At 37.4% G+C, this 18826-nt stretch overlaps 1 protein-coding gene across 17 annotated transcripts in view; it reads left to right on the top strand.

Annotated features, from left to right (window-relative positions):
• Positions 1-18826, top strand: part of Dennd1a (DENN domain containing 1A) — a 486221-nt gene that overhangs the window by 78891 nt on the left and 388504 nt on the right. Inside the window, exon 1 of one of the 17 annotated variants that reach the window (XM_031370093.1) lies at positions 10973-11020. The exons of the other annotated variants lie outside the window; for them this stretch is intronic. The gene's annotated coding sequence lies outside the window, so the exon portion shown is untranslated. Of the gene's footprint in view, positions 1-10972; positions 11021-18826 lie in introns of those variants that run through there. 17 annotated transcript variants of the gene reach the window in all.

Genomic DNA, 18826 nt, shown 5'->3' with positions numbered 1-18826 from the left:
TGGTTGTTTGCTTTACTTGTTTGTTAATTTTTTTTAGACAAGGTTGGTTTCTCTGTGTAGCCTTGGCTGTTCTAGAACTTGTGTTATACACCACGCTGGCCTCAAACACATGAACTGCTTGTTTCTATCTCCTGAGTGCTAGGACTAAAGGTTGTGTACTGCTACTGCCTGGCTGGTTAACATTTTCTTAATAGTGTCATCTGAAACACAAACTTTTTAATTCTAGTGAAGTGTATTTTATTTAAGTATTCTTTTGTTTTGTTTTTTGGGTTTTTTTGTTTTTGTTTTTTCAAGACAGGGTTTCTCCGTGTAGCCCTGGCTGTCCTGGAACTCACTCTGTAGACCAGGCTGGCCTCGAACTCAGAAATCCTCCTGCCTCTGCCTCCCAAGTGCTGGGATTAAAGGCGTGCGCCACCACTGCCTGGCATATTTAAGTATTCTTTTGCTCTTTGTGTTTTGTGTCTGAGAAACCAGTCTCCATCCTAAAGTTTGGAAGACTTAATCCCATGTTTTTCTCTAAGACTCTTAGAATTGTGGTGCTTATATTTTTGGGTCATAATTCATTTAGAATTGATTTTCATGTATGCTGTGAAGGCAACTAATATTCTTGGTACTGTGCCTGTACTCATAGGGCTTGGAGGCTGAGGAGGGAGAATCTTCTCAAGTTGAGGAACTGCCTGGGCTACATAATGAATTCTATACTAGCTTAGTCTGCAATGTGAGACTTCCTGATTCAGATCCCTCCCTTCTACCCTTAAGAAAGAGTCTAAGACATTCTTTTTTGCCTGTGGATATACAGTTGCCATAGTACCATCTGTTGGAAAGAGTGTCTTTCTCCATTGAGTTATTTTGTCTTTTTTGTTAAAACTAAAAACAACCAAACAACCAATTGATAATTGTAATGAGAAAGCCTCAGTCTTTCTGGGCTCAATCCTGTTTGTCTTTTTACTGGTACTACATTGTCTCCATTACTTTGTCTTTGTAGTAAATTAGGAAATTGATTTATGTGAATTCTTATGTTCTTTTCAAGATTGTTGGGCTATTTCTGTGCAGACTTTGACATCAGTTTGCTAGTTTCTACAAAAGATCACCAGGCTTCAGTAGGGGAATAGGATGTGTGGATCTGTTTCAGAAGCATTGCATCTTAGCCGTAATGGAATCTTACCTTACTCTGTAAGTGGGTAGCTCTAGGGTATTTTCCCACTATCTTAGGTAGCCTTTATTTTTTTCCTATTGTGTTTGTTTTTAGAATAGAAGATTTACCATGGTATGTATTAAATTTATATTTCTCTTTTGATGTTATTTTAGTTGGAATGTAAATTAAATTTAAATGTTTCCTTTTTTATTTGCTGATATATAGAAATGTGCTTGATTGTATATTTATTTTTTATCCTGCAACCTTACTGAATTAGTTTACTAGATCTAACTGGCCTTTGTGGGGAAAGTATTGTTCATCAGTTTATTGAAGTTCTTTTCTATTTCTAGTTTACTCATTGATATGTAGCATTAAGTACATGATACAGATTTTGTGAAATGCCTCTTCTGTGTCTATTGATATTTTGTTCATCCTCTTGATGTGGTTTATTAATAATTTTTCAATTTTAACCCAAACTTGCATTCTTAAGATGAAGGTTACTTGTCATAGTGTATTATCCTTCTTATGAATTGCTAGGTTTTGTTTGCTGGCATATTGTTGAGAGTTAATTGTAGTTCTTATTAATTCCACCAGGAGAGAGTAAGACCAATACCACAATTTGAGCCAAATTTGGAGCAATCTTGATTTTATTGGGGTACACCCAAGAGCTGGCCGGGGACTGCTTCTTAAATTCAGTTAAAGAGAGAAGTCCCAAATCCATTTTTTGGACCCCTTTTAAGAAGTGAAATCATGAGTAGTTTCAAATCAGGTTTGTAAAAAAAAGATAATAGGGCAGTAAGCAAAATCAGTAAAATGTCAAGGAAAAAAAGGCTTACTGAATGGTTTTTATGATTACTGAGGTTTAGGGAGGGGATGGGAGAGCAGGGTGTTCTCAGAACAAGTCAAGGTCATGGGTTGGGGCAGGCAGGCTCCAGGAAACCTACTTAAAGCAAGTAACTCAGCTCTTAAAGTAATGGAAACTTACTTTTAACAATACAGCATAATGGCTCCTGCCTTCAAAATGGAGTTATGTAGGTTCTGTAGCTCACTTTTAATGTCAGTGTAATATTGACTTTACTGACGAACTGGGAAGTTATTCTTTTATATTTGGAGTTTTGAAAGCACTTACAATGAATTCTTCAAATGTTTGCTGTGCATTGTAGGAAGTTTTCGGGTTAGTAATACAATTTCTTTGTTCTACATCAGTTCAGATTTTTATTTCTTCTTGAGTCAGTTTCAGTAGTTTGTTCATTTCATTTAACTTATTTTTTGGAATAGTTTATTAATTTATAGTCTTTAACTATATAAGTTTGGCTTTCATGGTTTCTTTGGCATTTCTGTTGCAGTTTGCACTCAGCCACCATGAGCTGACTGTCATTTCTAGAAGCTGCTGCTATGTTCACATTGGCTTTTCTCTTACTCTATTTCAGGAATTGCTGTTTGTTGTCAAGATAATTTTTCTTATATAGGCTTGCCTGATTGTCCAAGCAGACTAAGTCTGTCTTTCCTTTGATTTTTCAGTAAATTCCTACATCTCTGCCATTTCCTTTGCTTTTTAAAGGAGTTGCTTAGGATTTTGTTCATTTCCTTGTCCTTAATGGGGATACAATTCAAATTGGTTTTTTTAGGAGTCACATGTTGAATAAGTGGGGTACACACTCCTTTCCTCTGAGCTTTCTAGCCACTCTGATGACTCAGAAGCATCTGAAATCAAAATGTCTGTGTCTGTTAATCCCAGATCTGGCCTCTTCTAATATGCATCACATTAAAAAACAAAAAACATTACCATTCTGTTAACTAAAATCTACTGCCTTTATTGTGGTGATCTGCCTTCCTGTTCTCCTCTCACAGTTAGCATTACAGAAAAGTTTGACTGGTTTATCTTAAGTCTTTCAAATTAGACCTTCCTTCCCACATCAAGTAGCATCCTACTGATACTGTTGTTACATTTTTTTTTAAATCAGTTCTCTCATTTTCTTAGATCTTATCTTAGATAGCACATCTTCAAGGAAACCTTCCCAGCTCACCGAATTAAGCTTGTTGTACTGTTTGCTCTTACAGAACTGGCCTTGTCTTGTAATTAACTCATTTGTGTGGTCATCAGTTAGTCTGAGCTTTTCTAATGGATTGTAAGCCCCATGAAGATAGGGGCCTCTCACTATGTTCTTAACTGTGCAGAAAGTAGTGGTGTAGGAAGACTTAATGCATATTTATGGAATAACTGAAGCAGGGAAAATGAGATAATTTATGTGGAAATGCCTTTAAAATGAAAATTGCCAGAGAAACATTTGTTATTCCGATCTCTTAACATTTAAACTGATTATTTTATTGAATTAATAGGTTTGTTGGTTTGTTTGGGTGAAAAGAAATGCCAAATATTTGTGTTGTTTAAGGACTAGTCCCCTTATTTTGTATTAGACATTGTTTATTGAGATTGTGGAGTTGGTGTAACAGAAACTACTGCAGGGCAAGGTCTCTCTGGAAAGTATCAGAATACCTTCTTGGTAATTACCACATTTGGGTTAAGATTTTACTTAGCACAAAAATGGGTTGCAGAAATCATTGTGTATTTTCAAGTAAAGGTGATGACTTTCTTCAAGATAGAGCAGAGATGAAATAGCTCCTACATTTGTTATTCTGAATGGAGCCTTGGGAGGAAATTCCAAGCAGCAGAATGCCACTTAACATTCTGCATGCTATTTTGCTCTTTAGTAGTGTAATTGTAAAATGAGGCAATAAAACTGGAGAAGATATAATATTTATACCTGTGCAGGCAGTTCACATGATAAAATGTCACTTGGGACTGTTTACTCCATACTGGTTATTTGGATAAGCCCCACCTGCCTGGTGACAGGAGGTGCCAAGTGTTGCATAAATCTTGGAAGAAAGGTTAGGGTTAATATAGTAAATTTTGCAGCAGGAAAGAGAATGCATCATATGTGATAATAATAATGGCTACTCTCTAAGTACGGCTTTTGCACCAGCACTTCTCTAGGCCTCTGGGGACCAGAGGGACAGAAAAGGAGAGACTATTATGGACCTTCTTTGCATCAGTGGTCCCACTGAACACTTCATTTATAACAACTCTACCAAGTAGGTATTACTTCTGTATGTGTGTGTGTGTGCATGCACAAGTGTGTATGAACTGCTTCTTTTTTTTTCTGTAAAAATATTCTGATGACCTCATTGGAGTTCTGTTATAATTATCATGTTTAAACTTTGGTGCTTTTTTTTTTTAAGCTTGGGATTTTTTTTTTAGACAAAAAAAAAAATTAATGAGAAGAGACAAAGAGACATCAAAGAGCTTTTCCCTCTGATTGCTGTGTTAGAACTTTTGCCTGAAAATAGGTTACATTCCTTCTGTTTTCAGCTGAATCCTCATTAACTTTACATTTTAATGATGTCCAGGGCAAATTATACCATTTATGGTCAGCACCTTAAAGGGATGCTTAAAGGAGACTTTTTTTTTTTTAAAGAATGGTGGGTATATTTATTCCAGGAATATAAATTGATCCTGGGTTCTTAAAAATATAAATAGGGTGACAAAATGGAGTTATTTTCTATTTCCATTTATTAAAATAACACAATTCTGAAGTAATTATTTTAATCTTAAGTAGATTAACCTTTGGAAAACTTACTTATAATGTTTGGGATAATTTAACTAGAACCATAGTTCTACATTTATTTTTGAAAATTATGGTTTTATTATAGTTATGGTTTCTCATTTACTTAGATTTAAATTGAAGTTTACTGCTTAGTTTCAGAAATAATTCATAGATTGTACATGCTCAATAGGAATAATGAAGATACCTTCTTCCAGTTGTGGAAAAAGCAAGGGTGATTGAAATTCTAATATGTTGATAAATAGCATGTATTTACACAAGAACGAGGGAATATGCTGGAGGTGGAACTCTTCATAGGCATCTACATTGTTTGGTTTAGAAGAGCAATATGAACTATAGAACCGAGTTTTCATCATGTGCTTTGAATGCTCAATGACTAGATGACAAATCAGAATAAAGTGCCACATTGTGTCAGATACCGTTTATTTCCTTAGCAATTAGTTGATAAAGCAGAGTAAGGGAGATCTGACCTATTGAGTGTCCTACCCAAACCAGGTGCTTTATAAGGTGGGCTGTAGTCCATTTTTTTCCCTTTGGCTTTTAATGTGCCAAGTTGAATCCTTCTGTGTGCTGGACAGTGGTCTAATATCCTGGTTAAGCTGTCTTGGATGCAGGGAGTGCAGTTTCAATGAAACTAGTTTAAGAGGGCTAGGGTTGAAGGTGGAGGGGTCCATTATACAGTAGAGGACAGGGAGCAGAATGCACCTGGAGCATTACCAGTCAGGGGCACCCTTTGATTTCTGTTTTCCTCCCCTGGCTTTCTTTGCTGACTACTCACCTTGTGTTGGTTCAAAGCACTGTCTATGTGATCTTTCATGTGTGACTTCCTACCACCAGTAGACACTTCCTGTGTCTATTTCCAGTGCTCTTTGTGGTCACTCAAGTGCATAAGAATAAACATAAAAAAGACAACTTTACCTAACGTGTTAAGGACATTATGAAAATCTCCATGAATAGCCTTTAATATTTGCAAACTAAAGAGTCAGTGGGAAGGTTTGGGTGGTGCCATTAAGGGTAGTTGGCATGATTTTATTTTGGAATGGATTTTCTTTCTAGGTAGCATGCTAAATAGCTTGCAGAAATACTTTATAAAGCTTTAGGACCTGTAGTCTTTGGTTTGGTCCATTATGCCTAATAACTCTTGGAATGGCGGTTGTCAACATCTTTGTTTTTAATGACCAGTAAAGTACTGGTGGAGCCTGCAGCACTCCACAAGCATATGTTATATTATATTATTGCTTTTCTTGTCTTTGTGGTTAATTTTCTGTGGTTTCTGTTATCTGCAGTTACCTGCAGCCTCAAATACTAGTGTTTGTCATTTTCAAGAAAAGGACCATATTTGTGTGACTTTATAGTATGTGAATATACTTGTTCTATTGTTCTGTTAGCTATTAATCTCTGACTGTTTCTAGTTTGTAAGTTAAACTTAAAAAAATTTATTTGTTTATTTATGTGTTTATTCATCTATCTTCTATCTTATCTGTCTATCCATCTATTTATTCATATGTGGCTACTATATGTACAGGTGCCCGTGGAAGTCAGAAGACAGCATTGAGTTCTCTTGAAGCCAGAATTACAGAGGGTTGTGGGTACTGGGAACCAAACTTAGGTCTTTCACATGAGTAATGAGTGTTCTTAGTTACTGAATCATTGTTCCAGTCCCTTTATAAATTTTATCATAAGTAATTGTATACATGGAGTGTGTGAGTGTGTGTGTGTGTGTGTGTATGTGTGTGTGTGTATGTATATGTACAGACACTGAGAGACAGAGAGTTTTAGGCAGATCCTCCTACCTCCATCGACAGTCTTAGTCTCTTCTATAAGTAAAAAAGGAATACTGTATTAAAATGAGTTCAAAGGATAGATGAGCGCTAAATTAGCCTTTGTTGACTTTTTCTATACATATAGGTACTATACATATACACACATAAATATATGTGAGTACATGTATTTGGTTGTAGATTTTTTCTTATTTTCTAGGCCCATTGGAGATGATGGAAAAAGTAAAGAATGAGGTACTGATAATAAGTTGGTTGCCCCAAGGCAATACAGGTAGTAAGTAATGAATGTATAATTTGATTCTAGTTTTTATGTCATTCCTTCAAGAGAACATACCTATTTCTCCAAAGATAATGGCTCCATGTTATTTCTAGAATATTCAGATTCTAGGTTGGAACAAGATTTTTTTTTTTCCTTTAGTTGCTTTGGTTTAATGTGCATGTTGTAGTTCAGGTGCTGGTATTAGTGAGAGGCCCTGTAAGTTAGCTTTTGCTTAGTACTATTATCATTTTATTTTAAAGTGAGATTATTAATAGGGCCTACCGTAGAAGCTTGGCTTGAGGAAGGAAATAGAGTGCAGTCTTCCACCAGATCCTCTGTTTTTGTACTGCAAATTAGTTCAGATAATTGCAAAGAGGAAACTTGTCAGAAGAGTTTAGTTGGATTGATTTGTGAGTTTTGCTTGCATGCCATCACTCTGCCCGAAGTCAAAGCAGACCAAGTGTTCTTCCTGGCCATTGGAGTTAAGCAGGTTTTCAGCTTTCTTAAGTTTATCCTTCTTTTAGATGGTCTTTACTAAAAGAGGTTCTGACTGTGAGGATTGGAATAGAAGAGATATCAGTAGAATCTGTTTGCAGCTTTTTAATGTAATTGAAGTAATTTTAAAGTTAGTATGTTTTTTTCCCAATGTTCAGAAAACTACTTATATATAATATTTTAATTTACATATTTTTAAAAGTTTTTCTTTTATGAGTATTTGATTGCGTGTATATGAACTATGTGTGTGTGCTTGGTGCCTAGTTCCTGCACAGGCTGGAAGAGGTTGTTGGACTCCCAGGAACTGGAGTTGGTAATTGTGAGTTGCTAGTGGGTGCTGAGAACCAAAGCAGGATACTCTGCAGGAGCAAACAGTGCTCTTACACTGAGCCAGCTCTTCAGCCCCAGTATTACACTATTTTGAAGTTGTTTTCACCTTTAAATTGACCTTTCTTTTACTTTTTCTGGAAAGATGCTTAATCGTTGGGGGAAACAAAGTGGGTGTTAATTGCACTTTTGTTGAGCAATGAGATCCTGTTGTCTGTGAATGTAGGTGACTGTGACATCCCCTTAGGTCAGTTTCATAGAATATGGAAACTGGCCCCAGCCAGTTCACAGTCTGTTTTAGGATCAAGACTTCAACTCTAATCCCCACAACATGCTCCTTTCTTATGTTCAATTTTTGCATCAATAATATGGAATTACCTTCACCTGCCTCTTTTATTTTTGAGAATTTAATTGTATAAGAAATTTAATGTTATGAAGTATTCAAAGTGCTTTAAAAATATGTAGTAAAGGAACTATAGAACATTACAGAAATATTACTGTAGCCTGCTTTATGTAGTAAATATTCTAAAACTTCATTATAGCAAATTAGCCACTGTAGAGAAATGAAGGGAAGCTGCTTTTGGAAAAATGTGGTCAATTTTGTAACATAACTACTACTACTGTATTTGTAAGATAGTATTAAAATTACTTTACAAGGCTAATCTGCTTAAAAACTTTGTTACTTGCAAATAGTATTTTATTGTTTCCTCAATCTTGAACAGTATATGATATTAAGCCATTTAAAACATTTTGTAATATAAAATATCAAAAACTTAGACTTAAATTATAATGCATTTTACCTCTGACTTCTTAGATATATTTCTTGTGGTATTTTAATGAATTTTATCTTCATGTTCTCCTCCTTCTCTTTCAGAAGCTACTAGGCCTTTTTTAAAAACCATACTTTTCCTTTTCATAATTATTTTGAAAAAAAAAAAACTAAACATGCATTTTTTTCTGTCTATGTTGCCAAATCCAGTAAATGAAACACTCTTACTCATGAATGTTATATGAGCCTCGCTATACTGTTAACCTGCTTATATTTTAGACTTGTTAGTTTATCTTAGGTGTCTTGTAGAATTGTACAATTGACATATGAGTGCTATGAACATAGGACCTTGGATAGAGATGGACAGATAGTATAAACTTTGTATAATATTCATTAAATTTCAGGTTCAGGAAAAAGCCAAAAACAGTGTTGTACTTGAAACAACATAATTGTGTCCAAATCTAGTGAGAAATAATAGTAAGTACTGAACAGCTACTGTGTGTCACAGTTTTTTAACCCTCAGCATTCTATGAAGTGCACTGTCTGCCGGTCTAACTGGTGAAGGTTCAGAAGCCTGCTCTTACCACACTAGGCTTGCTAGCTGAAATTCTTCCCCATTTTATTTCTTCTTGTTGTTGTTTTAGAAGGGTATCTCATTTGTGACCCAGGCTAGTCTGGAACTCTCTAGCCCAGTGGTCCTCAACCTAATGCTGTGACCCTTTAATACAGTTCCTCATGTTGTAGTGATCCTCAACCATAATTATTTTTGTTGCTACTTCACAGCTATAATTTTGCTACTGTTACAAATCATAATGTAACTATTTGATGTTCAGGATATCTGATATGTGACCCCTGTGAAATGGTTGTTTGTCCCTCACAGGGGTCGTGACCCATAGGTTGATAACTGCTGCTCTAGACCACAGTGGCTTCAGACTTGCAGTGATACCCCTTCTCAGTCTCCTGAAGGCTGAGATCACAGGCATGTGCCTATATTCTTGATGTGTTGCCATATTTATATTCTACATTCATAGACGCTCTGAGATATTTAAAGGCAGAATATATTTTGATGGGAAGTTAATTATTCTATTTTATTGCCCTATACCTCACCTCCTCCCCAGCCCCTGCCACTATAATGAGTGAAGTGTCATGGAGGGCCTTTTTTTTTTTTTAGAAAGATTATTAGATCCTGACTCCCATCTTTTGTTTAAATTAAGATGAAAACTCGAAGATATCCAAGAAAAAGAATGAGAGCAATAAGTAGTTTGTGGGCAGGATCAAGATTAACTTGAATTTTGCAAGGATTCTTTTTTGATTTTCTTTTAAAATGTAGCTTTTAATTGACGGCAGACAGACAGAAATACTGTGTGCTATTTCCGTAAGTGTATGTATTGTGGAATGGTTGGATCAGGGAGACTGACATTCATCACTTCAAATACTATTTGTTCTTCTTGGCCAGAGCTTTGTAGTCCTCTGTTAGGTGTTTTTAAATGTTATTATCTGCAGCCATTCTGTACAGTAGATCCTTCTTGCTTATTGCTTTTATTCCACTGAAACTTTCTGCTTTATCTTGGTCCTTACCTCCCTAATTTCTGGAACTATCAATTTACTCTGTACTCATGTGACTTTTGAGTTTTTTTTAGATGCAACACAAGTAAGAGCATATTTGTCTCACAATGCCGGCTTATTTCACATAATGTAGTGACTTCAAGGTTCACCATTATCTTAGGGTTTCTATAGCTGTGAAGAGACACCACACTAAAGCAAAAAAAAATCTTGTGTGAAAAACAATCACATATTTGAGTCTAGCTTACAATTACAGAGGTTTAATCCATTATTGTCGGGCTGGAAGCATGGCAGCCTGCAGGCAGACATGGTGCTAGAGAAGATGCTGAGGGCTTTACATCCAGATTGGCAGGTAGGAAGAGAGAGAGACTCCAGGCTTTGATTTTTCTGAACCTCAAAGCCCTCCTCCAACTTGTCCTCCAACAAAGACCACACCCACTCCGATAAGGCCACACCTCCTATAATGCCACTCCCTATGAGCCTATGGGGCCATTTTCATTCAAACCACCATACCCATTTTATATGTCAGAATCCCTCCCCCGCCCTTAAAAAAAAAGACTTAGCAGTATTTCATTGTATATATAATACCAGGGAAATTGGGGTACCCTCTTGAGGTTCTTAGTACCATTAAAACAATTTAAGGGAGGATGCAAACATAAGCTCAAAGAAAAATTATGAAAGTTTAAAGAAGAAGCACACAGGGCAGGCCAGCTGTGAATCTCTGCAGTTACTTGGAGGAGGAGAATGAATGAGAGAAAAAAAGCCATGTCAGTTAAGCCAGCATCGAGGTCAGATCCATGGAACACAAGCAGCTACATGGCAGAGGGGGAGCTTTAGAGTGTACTTAGGTTTTTGTCAGCATCCAAAGGAAAGAAAAAAATTAAAAAGTTGTGCTTTCCTGACTCAGGGTTCAAAAGGTGGATAGACCCTCATAGTGACTCCTAAGGACTGTACTGGTGGGGTGGGAATTTTGGGAAGGAAAAGTACACTATCATTAAAGAAAGATATTTTTGCTTCTCTTTTCAGTGAGAAAGTGAGCTCACCTTCCTGGAGTGATCCCTTGGCCAGGTGATTTGATTGATTGGATCTAACTGGAGTGTCAGATCTCTACATAGGCCAGTGATTCTATTTTCTTTAGCAGAAGTTTCCTTTAACTTCTAGCATATAAAGCCCATATTTTAAGATCCATTTCTCCCTCAGTGGGCACTTCATTTATTTCAGCATCTTGGTTATTGTGAATAGCTGTGACATGGGAGTGCAGGCCAACCTCTCTTCCACCCTCTCTTTCTTTGACCTGCTGGTCTCAGACTTGTGAAGATCTTCTTGCTTCAGCCTTTCAAGCACTGAGATTGTTAATTGTGCACTACCATGCCTGGCTGCAAACATCTTTTAAAGATTCCTTTGGCTATATACCTCAACTTGGGATTACTAGATCATATGGTAGCTACTTTGTTTTTCTGAGGAACATTTGTGTTGTTTTCTAAAATGGCTGTCCTAATTTGCAGTTCACCAACAGCTTGCTAGGGTTCTCTTTTCCTCCTTTAACTTTGAGTTTGTGTTGAATTTGTGTGTTGTGGGGGTGGTGAGGGTGCTTGGCCTTACAAAGATGCCTTCAAGGTGGAGCAGATGCCCTCCTCCCTTCACTGTGCTTGTGGAATCAGAGCTTGCTTTTATCATTTCATTGCCACATGTATATGTGGAAAATCAGTTGCATTGTAAAAATTCTTACTTCCTGGAAACCAGAAATCCATTCAGCAGTGTTCCTGCCCTGACACTTCCTTTTCGTTATTTCTAAATGGCAGCGCGGTTCCTGGGGCATTCCAGGCATTCATCTGGCTAGGATTCCTGTTTCACATTTTCTGTTTGCTGTGTTTTCTCCTGTCTTATTTTATTTCTTTGTCCTGATTAGTTCACAGAGTATAATGGCAGGGACATTTGCGCTTTTTTTTTTCTCCTGTAAAGCAGTTATTTTAGAGGGAGAGTGAGCCAGTGATAAGAGCTGTTTATATCCTAAGCAGTTGATTTGTAATTAATGTTGCCTGGGCTCTCGCATGTTGGCAGAATTGGTAACAGCTTGCAGTATTTGTATTTTTTTTTTTAAATTCTCTTTTCTTTTTCGTATTTTGACAATGTCATTCATATCTCATGAAAAAGTACCTCAGACTTAAAGGTTAAGTGTGCTAAAACATGGATGGACAAGGAAGGAAGGAGACCTGGTGCTGCCTAGAGACCTTGATCTTTTGCCAAAGTATTTAAACAATTTAGTGTTTTGGTTTCCTAGCTCCAAGCTGCTTCTCAAATCCCTGGCTAATTAATCCAGTTAATGCTTTGTGGACTTGCTATATGCAGTGCTTTGGCTTGCTGCTCTATCACTGAGGAGTCCGTTTTGTTTTACCGAGTAAACCCAAGCAAGCAAGCCTAAACTTCATTGGGTGCAGTGCTGCCCAGGGGGCTTGTGAATGCCTGCAATTTTGGATCTTTAAAGCCTTCATATGTGTGGCTCCATGTACAAATATGAATATTCCTTGCAATTTACAGTCTTTTTTTTTAAAGATTTATTTTATTTATTTTATGTGTATGAGTACACTGTAGCTGTACAGATGGCCGTAAGCCATCATGTGTGTGGCTGCTTGGAACTGAACTCAGGACCTCTGCCGCCTGCTCGCTCTTGCGTAATTCACTATAGCTGTCTTCAGACGCACCAGAAGAGGGCGTCAGATGTCATTATGGGTGGTTGTGAGCCACCATGTGGTTGCTGGGATCTAAACTCAGGACCTTCAGAAGAGCAGTTACCCGCTGAGCCATGTCACCAGCCCCACAATTTACAGTCTTTAGGTTCAGAATTTAGAGGTTAAAGAAATGGTGTAAAATAAAAATTACAAAAAGAAAATAGGTATTTTGCATGGGACCAAATGATCCAGTCCATAGACTGAATTGCCTATCTCCTACTTACTATGTGAGTTGTGCAAAATCCTTTTAACCTTAACTTCTCTAAGTCTTAGTTTTCATATCTATGAAATGGGGAAAGTAGTTCTAATTTTATGGTTTGTGTGGATAAAGAGAAAATTTAAACGCAAGTGCTTAGTGCAGGCTAAAATGTAGCAAATGACAAATGCGTTGTCACTCTGTGGAGATCTGCATGTGTTCAATACATTTGTTTCTTTTGGTGTTTGCTAAATTTTGGAGTAGGTAATGCCTTTATCTTTTTTTCCCTTGGTAAAGGAACTTTAAATATCTCAATTTGTGTCAAGGGTATAAAAATCAAGTGCTTATTCTAGAACAGTAGTGATAAAACATAAATAGATGCATTTGGTTTGAGTATTGGTTTTAGAACCATGGATGTGAGCTGTCAATAATAATGATCTTTTTTAAGACTAAAGGGTAAATTGTATGTTTGTGTGTGAGCACATGTGTACCACCACCACGTGGAGGTTAGGGGACAAGTTGTCAGTTTCCCTTCTCTTTCTAACCATGTGCATCCCTGAATCTAACTGAAGTTTCCAGCCTTGGTGGCAGGCACCTCTACTCTTTGAGGCAACTCAAAGGCCCTATTTGTTTTTGATTTGTGTTTTGTTTTTCCCTCTAGTTAAATAGTTAAATAATAGGGAGGCAATCTCAGAATATTCACTGCAAGTGAAACTGATACTATCCTCTGCTACCTCCTTTCTGAAAGCATCTTTTATTGTCACAGGTAGTGGGGTGTGGTCTGGAGAGTAATGAAGCAACCTGAAGGTTCTTTTCAGAGACTTTATTCTGTCCAAGCCAGGGTTCCTGACTTTGCCACAGAAAGGAGCTTCAGGAGAGTCAGTATGAAGTAGACTTGGAGTTTATTAAGGTTAGATTTTAGGGACTGTTGAGATAGCAGGTAAAATGATTGTTATGCAAGCCCAGTGACCTGAGTTCAATTCCCAGAACACAAAATGGAAGGAGATAACTGTGCTGTGGCACTGAAGTGCCTGCATTCACTTACACAGCACACAGCAATAAATAAATAAATAAATAAATAAATGTTAACGAAAATGAAATTTTTAATGTGCAGTTAAGCACAAACGTTAATAGAAAAAGAAGTTTCCAGAGAAAGTAAGACATACCCAAGCATGGTGTGTGCTTCCCAGGGCAAATTATTTTGTCTTCGTCTTAGCCTTATGAGCCTCAAAATTACTGAGGAATCCCCTCACTCCTGGTTTCTCCTTTTTCAATAAATGAGGCTACAGGATGGTCATAGGGGTGCTTTGCATAGGATTTGAGTCTGTTTTTTTTTTTTTTTTTTCAAGACAGGGTTTCTCTGTGTAGCCCTGGCTGTCCTGGAATTCATTCTATAGACCAGGCTGGCCTCGAACTCAGAAGTCTGCCTGCCTCTGCCTCCCAAGTGCTGGGATTAAAGGCATGCGCCACCACTGCCTGGGAGGATTTGAGTCTGATAAGATAAAATAAGGATCACTCAGGCTGTTCAAGGGCATTAAGACAGGTCTTGCTGTAAATGGTGTTTCTTAGGAGAGGCAGAAAATGTTTGCAAGTGTGCAGCTGGAAAGAGAGAAAAGCCATGTACACTTAGGTGTTAAGCATAGTCCATTGCTATTTTAATATTTCTTATTGAAAAATCTCACTATAAAAGTATTTTATCTCTGCGTGGGCAGTCTTCAAGCAAATGTTAATTGTGCTTGAATTCTTGAGTCAACTGGTGAGAAGCTTCCATCAGACTTGAGTGAAGGGCTTTTTCCCCTCCTAAATCCCCGAATTTTCCCTGGCTTTCTGTCTGTTTATTTACTTATTTATTTTAGGATAGGGTTTCATTATGTAGCCCTGGCTTACCTGGAACTCATAGGACCCACCTGTCTCTGACTCCTGAGTGCTGGGATTAATGTACTCCACCACGCTTGGCTCATCTCATTAGAATTTCTAAATTCAGAATATATCTTGGTGATTAGGAATGACCAGGCTCAGTTTTTGATTGTTAAAGGGAATTTTACCACCAGCTCTATTCCAAAAGGTGTACTAAAACACATAACAGTCTTCTTCTTTTTTATTTTTATTTTTGGTGACAGGGTCTCAACTGCATAGGGTCTCTCTGGCTGTTCTGGAACTCAATTTGTAGACATGGTTGGTCTTGAAATTCACAGAGGCCTGCCTCTGCTTCCCATCTGCTGAGATTAAAGTTGTACACTACCATGTCTAGCTTTTTTTTTTAAAATATAGCTAATTACTTTTTGTTTATGAAATATAAAAATATACATGTACCTATAAAATAAAACACAGGAGCAAACAGACAGGCAAATAAAAAAAATTTAGAACATTAGTGGATTCCCATCCAAGCCAAGGAATAGAACACTGCTAAGCATCTTACAAACCTTACTGCTTCGTCTTCCCTTTTCGTAGCCTCTAAGTTCTCTTTAAAAAAAACCAACCAGTCTTTGTTTTCAGAGTCTTAAGTTTTTACTGAACATATTACAAAAATGGTTTATAGTGTAAGGGACCAACGCCCACATCATCATCAGACTCCTCCAATTATTTTCTTTCTTTGCTTCTCCTTTGTTCCCCTTAGCTGCTTCAGTAGCATGGAGAGGGCAGCACATTTTTCTTTTTTTGCTTTTTAAGGATTTATTTATTTATTATATGTAAGTACACTGTCGCTGTCTTCAGACACACCAGAAGAGGGCATTCGATCTCCTTACAGATGGTTGTGAGCCACCATGTGGTTGGTGGGAATTGAACTCAGGGCCTCTGGAAGAGCAGTCAGTGCTCTTACCGGAGTGCTGGAGCCATCTCTCGAGCCCCGGCAGGACACTTTCCAAGGCAAATCCACCAGCTCCTACATTGCAAATAAGGCTCCCAGTGTTGACTTTACAAACAAACCTGGCCCAAAAGGTTCAGCATTGACACTAGCTCCTTTAGCAAGGGCAGTGATTTTATCCTCTGTGATGGTCACTATATCATCATGCAGAGTGAGAGCGGGATCTAGGAGATGGAGGCCATGTTGTGGTGTGCGTGTGGTGCTGGGTGCTAGATGAAGTGAGATGGTCACTCAGACATGGGCTTTGGCTTTATTGGAAGAAGAGTGGACCTTGGGGGAGAGCTGAGGAAAAGCTGTGTTATCTTGACTTCAATAGCATCTAGTAGTTTTGCCTGGTTTTGAACACATATAAATGGCATTATATAGTTTTGTAAATTAAGTCATGGGTATTTTAAATGTTTTGGTTTCTCTTGTTCAACAGTGTATTTATGAGATCATCTATGTGTGTACCTGTTTCTTATTCATCTTCAGTATATGTCACCATTTGACTACCACAGTTGATCTAAAGAGAGCTTTTTATGAATATTTCTGGGGAGTATGTCTTTGAGCTACGTATGTTCATATGAGTGAAATTACTGAGTCTTAGTGTACGTGTATATTTAACTTGAGCATAGATTGCCAAGCTGTTTTCCACTGTGGTTGGACCAGTTTGCATTCCCATCTGCTGTGTGTGAATGCCTCTTGCTCCATGTCCTCACTAGTACTCTATTAAAAATCTTTTCAGGACTGGTTGCATACACACTCCAGTGGTAGAACAGGCATGAGGCCTTAGGTTTGATTCCCAGAGCAAAAAAATGGAACAAAAGATTTCATTTTTTTGTCCTCTCGGTGAAAATGCATGGTTTTCATTTAGTTTTTAATTGCACTTTGTAGTCATTAATGAGGTTGACATCTTTAAATGTACTTGTTGATTATATATGATACTGTGCCATATATCTCAAAAACTTAAATTCCTTTTGTCCCTATGAAATTCTGTATCCGTTGACCAACAATGATGTCTTCTCCCTCTGGTAACTAAAAATTTTTTTTTCCCATCAAACTTTGAACTCAGGGCCTTACAGATTGAAACCAAGTGTTCCACTCCAGCCTAAGTTCAACTTTAAAACGTATCTATAAGTGAGTTCATGTCGTGTTTTAGTTTATGTGCCTGGTTTATTTCCTGTAACACAGTGTTCATCCATGTTGTGTCAGATGTCAAAATTTCCTCCTCCTCATTTTTTAAACTTGGAAATTTTATTCCTTCCCTTCCTTTCTCTCTTCTGGGTGTGTGTATGTTCATGACAAGACTAACGGGCAACCCTGAGTACCATTTCTTAGGAGCTGCCCACTGTGGGTCTCTTACTGGGACCTGGGGCTCACTATTGAGCCACTGTATTTCTTTTTGTTGAATATTATTTTGTATGGTCCATCCCAGTCTCATCTCACATCTTTAACATAACCACTGTCTTAGTTGTATGGTAGTCACTCTCTTGTGTGTGGCCCATCCCAGTCTCAGCTTGCACCTTTAACATAACTACTGTCTTAGTTATCATTTTCTTATGCTTACCATTTTCTCTCATTTAAATGCCCCCACATAGGAGAGTGCATTTGTTCTTATTTGAATGTTAGGATATCTTTTAAAATTTTTTTTTAATTTGGGAGCTTACCCCATCTCCTTTTTCTTGTTAAATTTGAGTCATGTGGGGGTCTCTTAGGGAGGTAAATACTGAAGAAGATAGGAGGAGGGTAAAAGGGTATATAGCAGTATACAAGTTGTTTTTGTCATTCTGTCCCATGAATGAGCAGTATGCTCCACAAAGCTCATCACTTCAGATTTTTGACCTCTCAGGGTTGCCCTTTTTCTTTTCAAGGTCCCTTTTGAAGTGAGACTTAGTGATCTGCTGTCAAACAAAATAAGTTGATTTCTTTTGTGGTAGGTGTAAGATGGGAAGGTGTGGAATAGTCCAGTGTTAGCCTGAGGCTTGTTGATTGCTTTGGAGAACTTTTATTCCCCCCCCAGTTCCCCAAGACAGGGTTGTGTGTGTGTGTGTGTGTCTGTGTGTAGCCCTGACTGTCCTGGAACTCATTCTGTAGACCAGACTGGCCTGGAACTTGTGGAGATCTGCCTGCCTCTGCTTCCCAAGTGCTGAGATTAAAGGCATGAACTGGAACTAAGGAAGAGAACTTTAGTTTCTATGCCTTGTCCTGGTTCCGGAGGAAGAAAGGAGAACAATAGGGAAAGGAAGATGGGTGCAGATCAGAGAGGAACTTGGCTTCTTAGGGCTATATCAAAGCTATTTTTTTTGCATTGTATTTGATGCCACTAAATTGAACTCCTTTTGGGTTTGTTTTTTCATGCCAATGAGACTTTTTAGTTTTTAGTCTTCTTGCTTTGTCTTTGCTTGTTAGGTTTCATTTCATGCAAATTATTGTATATTGAAAAGTATAAATAAATCTATTTTAAGGCCTAGGTGGTATTATCCTTCTTTAGAGAGGATTTGATTTGGCTTTTATGCTGTTTGTTGTACTAGTAACTTCCATCTCCATCGCCCCCTCCATCTCTAACTACATCTCCCCTTTCCAATTCCCCTTTCCCTCCCTCTCCTTTTCTCCTGCCTTTTATTTCTCCTTCTCCTTCCCTTTACCCTCCCTACTTTTTTCCCCCTCTCTTCTCAGGGATTTATAAACAAACTCTCTCTGAGGTTTGTGTGTTTCCATCTTGTCTCTCTCATTGGTGTAATTTTGAGTGACTGAAACTTTGAGTGACCACTGGGACCTTAGAAAATAAAGTTTTGTCCTTTTCACCTTTTTTTTTTTTTTTGTAGATTCTTTTCTGGCTTTATAGAATTTCACATTTTAAAAAATGCTTTGCTATTCTTGAACAGTTTTTTTCTTTATTCTTTTGTTCTATTTTTAGAAATGTAAATACCAATATAAATCATGGTTCATCTTCACTGGGAATGGAAATCTAGCTAGAATTAACACTCATTGTATAAGAAAGATAATATTATCCAAGTCCTTTTTTTTGTTTTGTTTTGTTTTTTTGTTTGTTTTTTTGTTTTTTGTTTTGTTTTTGTTTTTGTTTTTTTTGTTTTTTGTTTTTT

The sequence above is a fragment of the Mastomys coucha genome, unplaced genomic scaffold (genome assembly GCF_008632895.1).
Source record: "Mastomys coucha isolate ucsf_1 unplaced genomic scaffold, UCSF_Mcou_1 pScaffold15, whole genome shotgun sequence".
Taxonomy (NCBI): Eukaryota; Metazoa; Chordata; class Mammalia; order Rodentia; family Muridae; genus Mastomys; species Mastomys coucha.
Note: the sequence above shows the minus strand (reverse complement) of the source record. Positions and strands in the feature narration are given on the sequence as shown.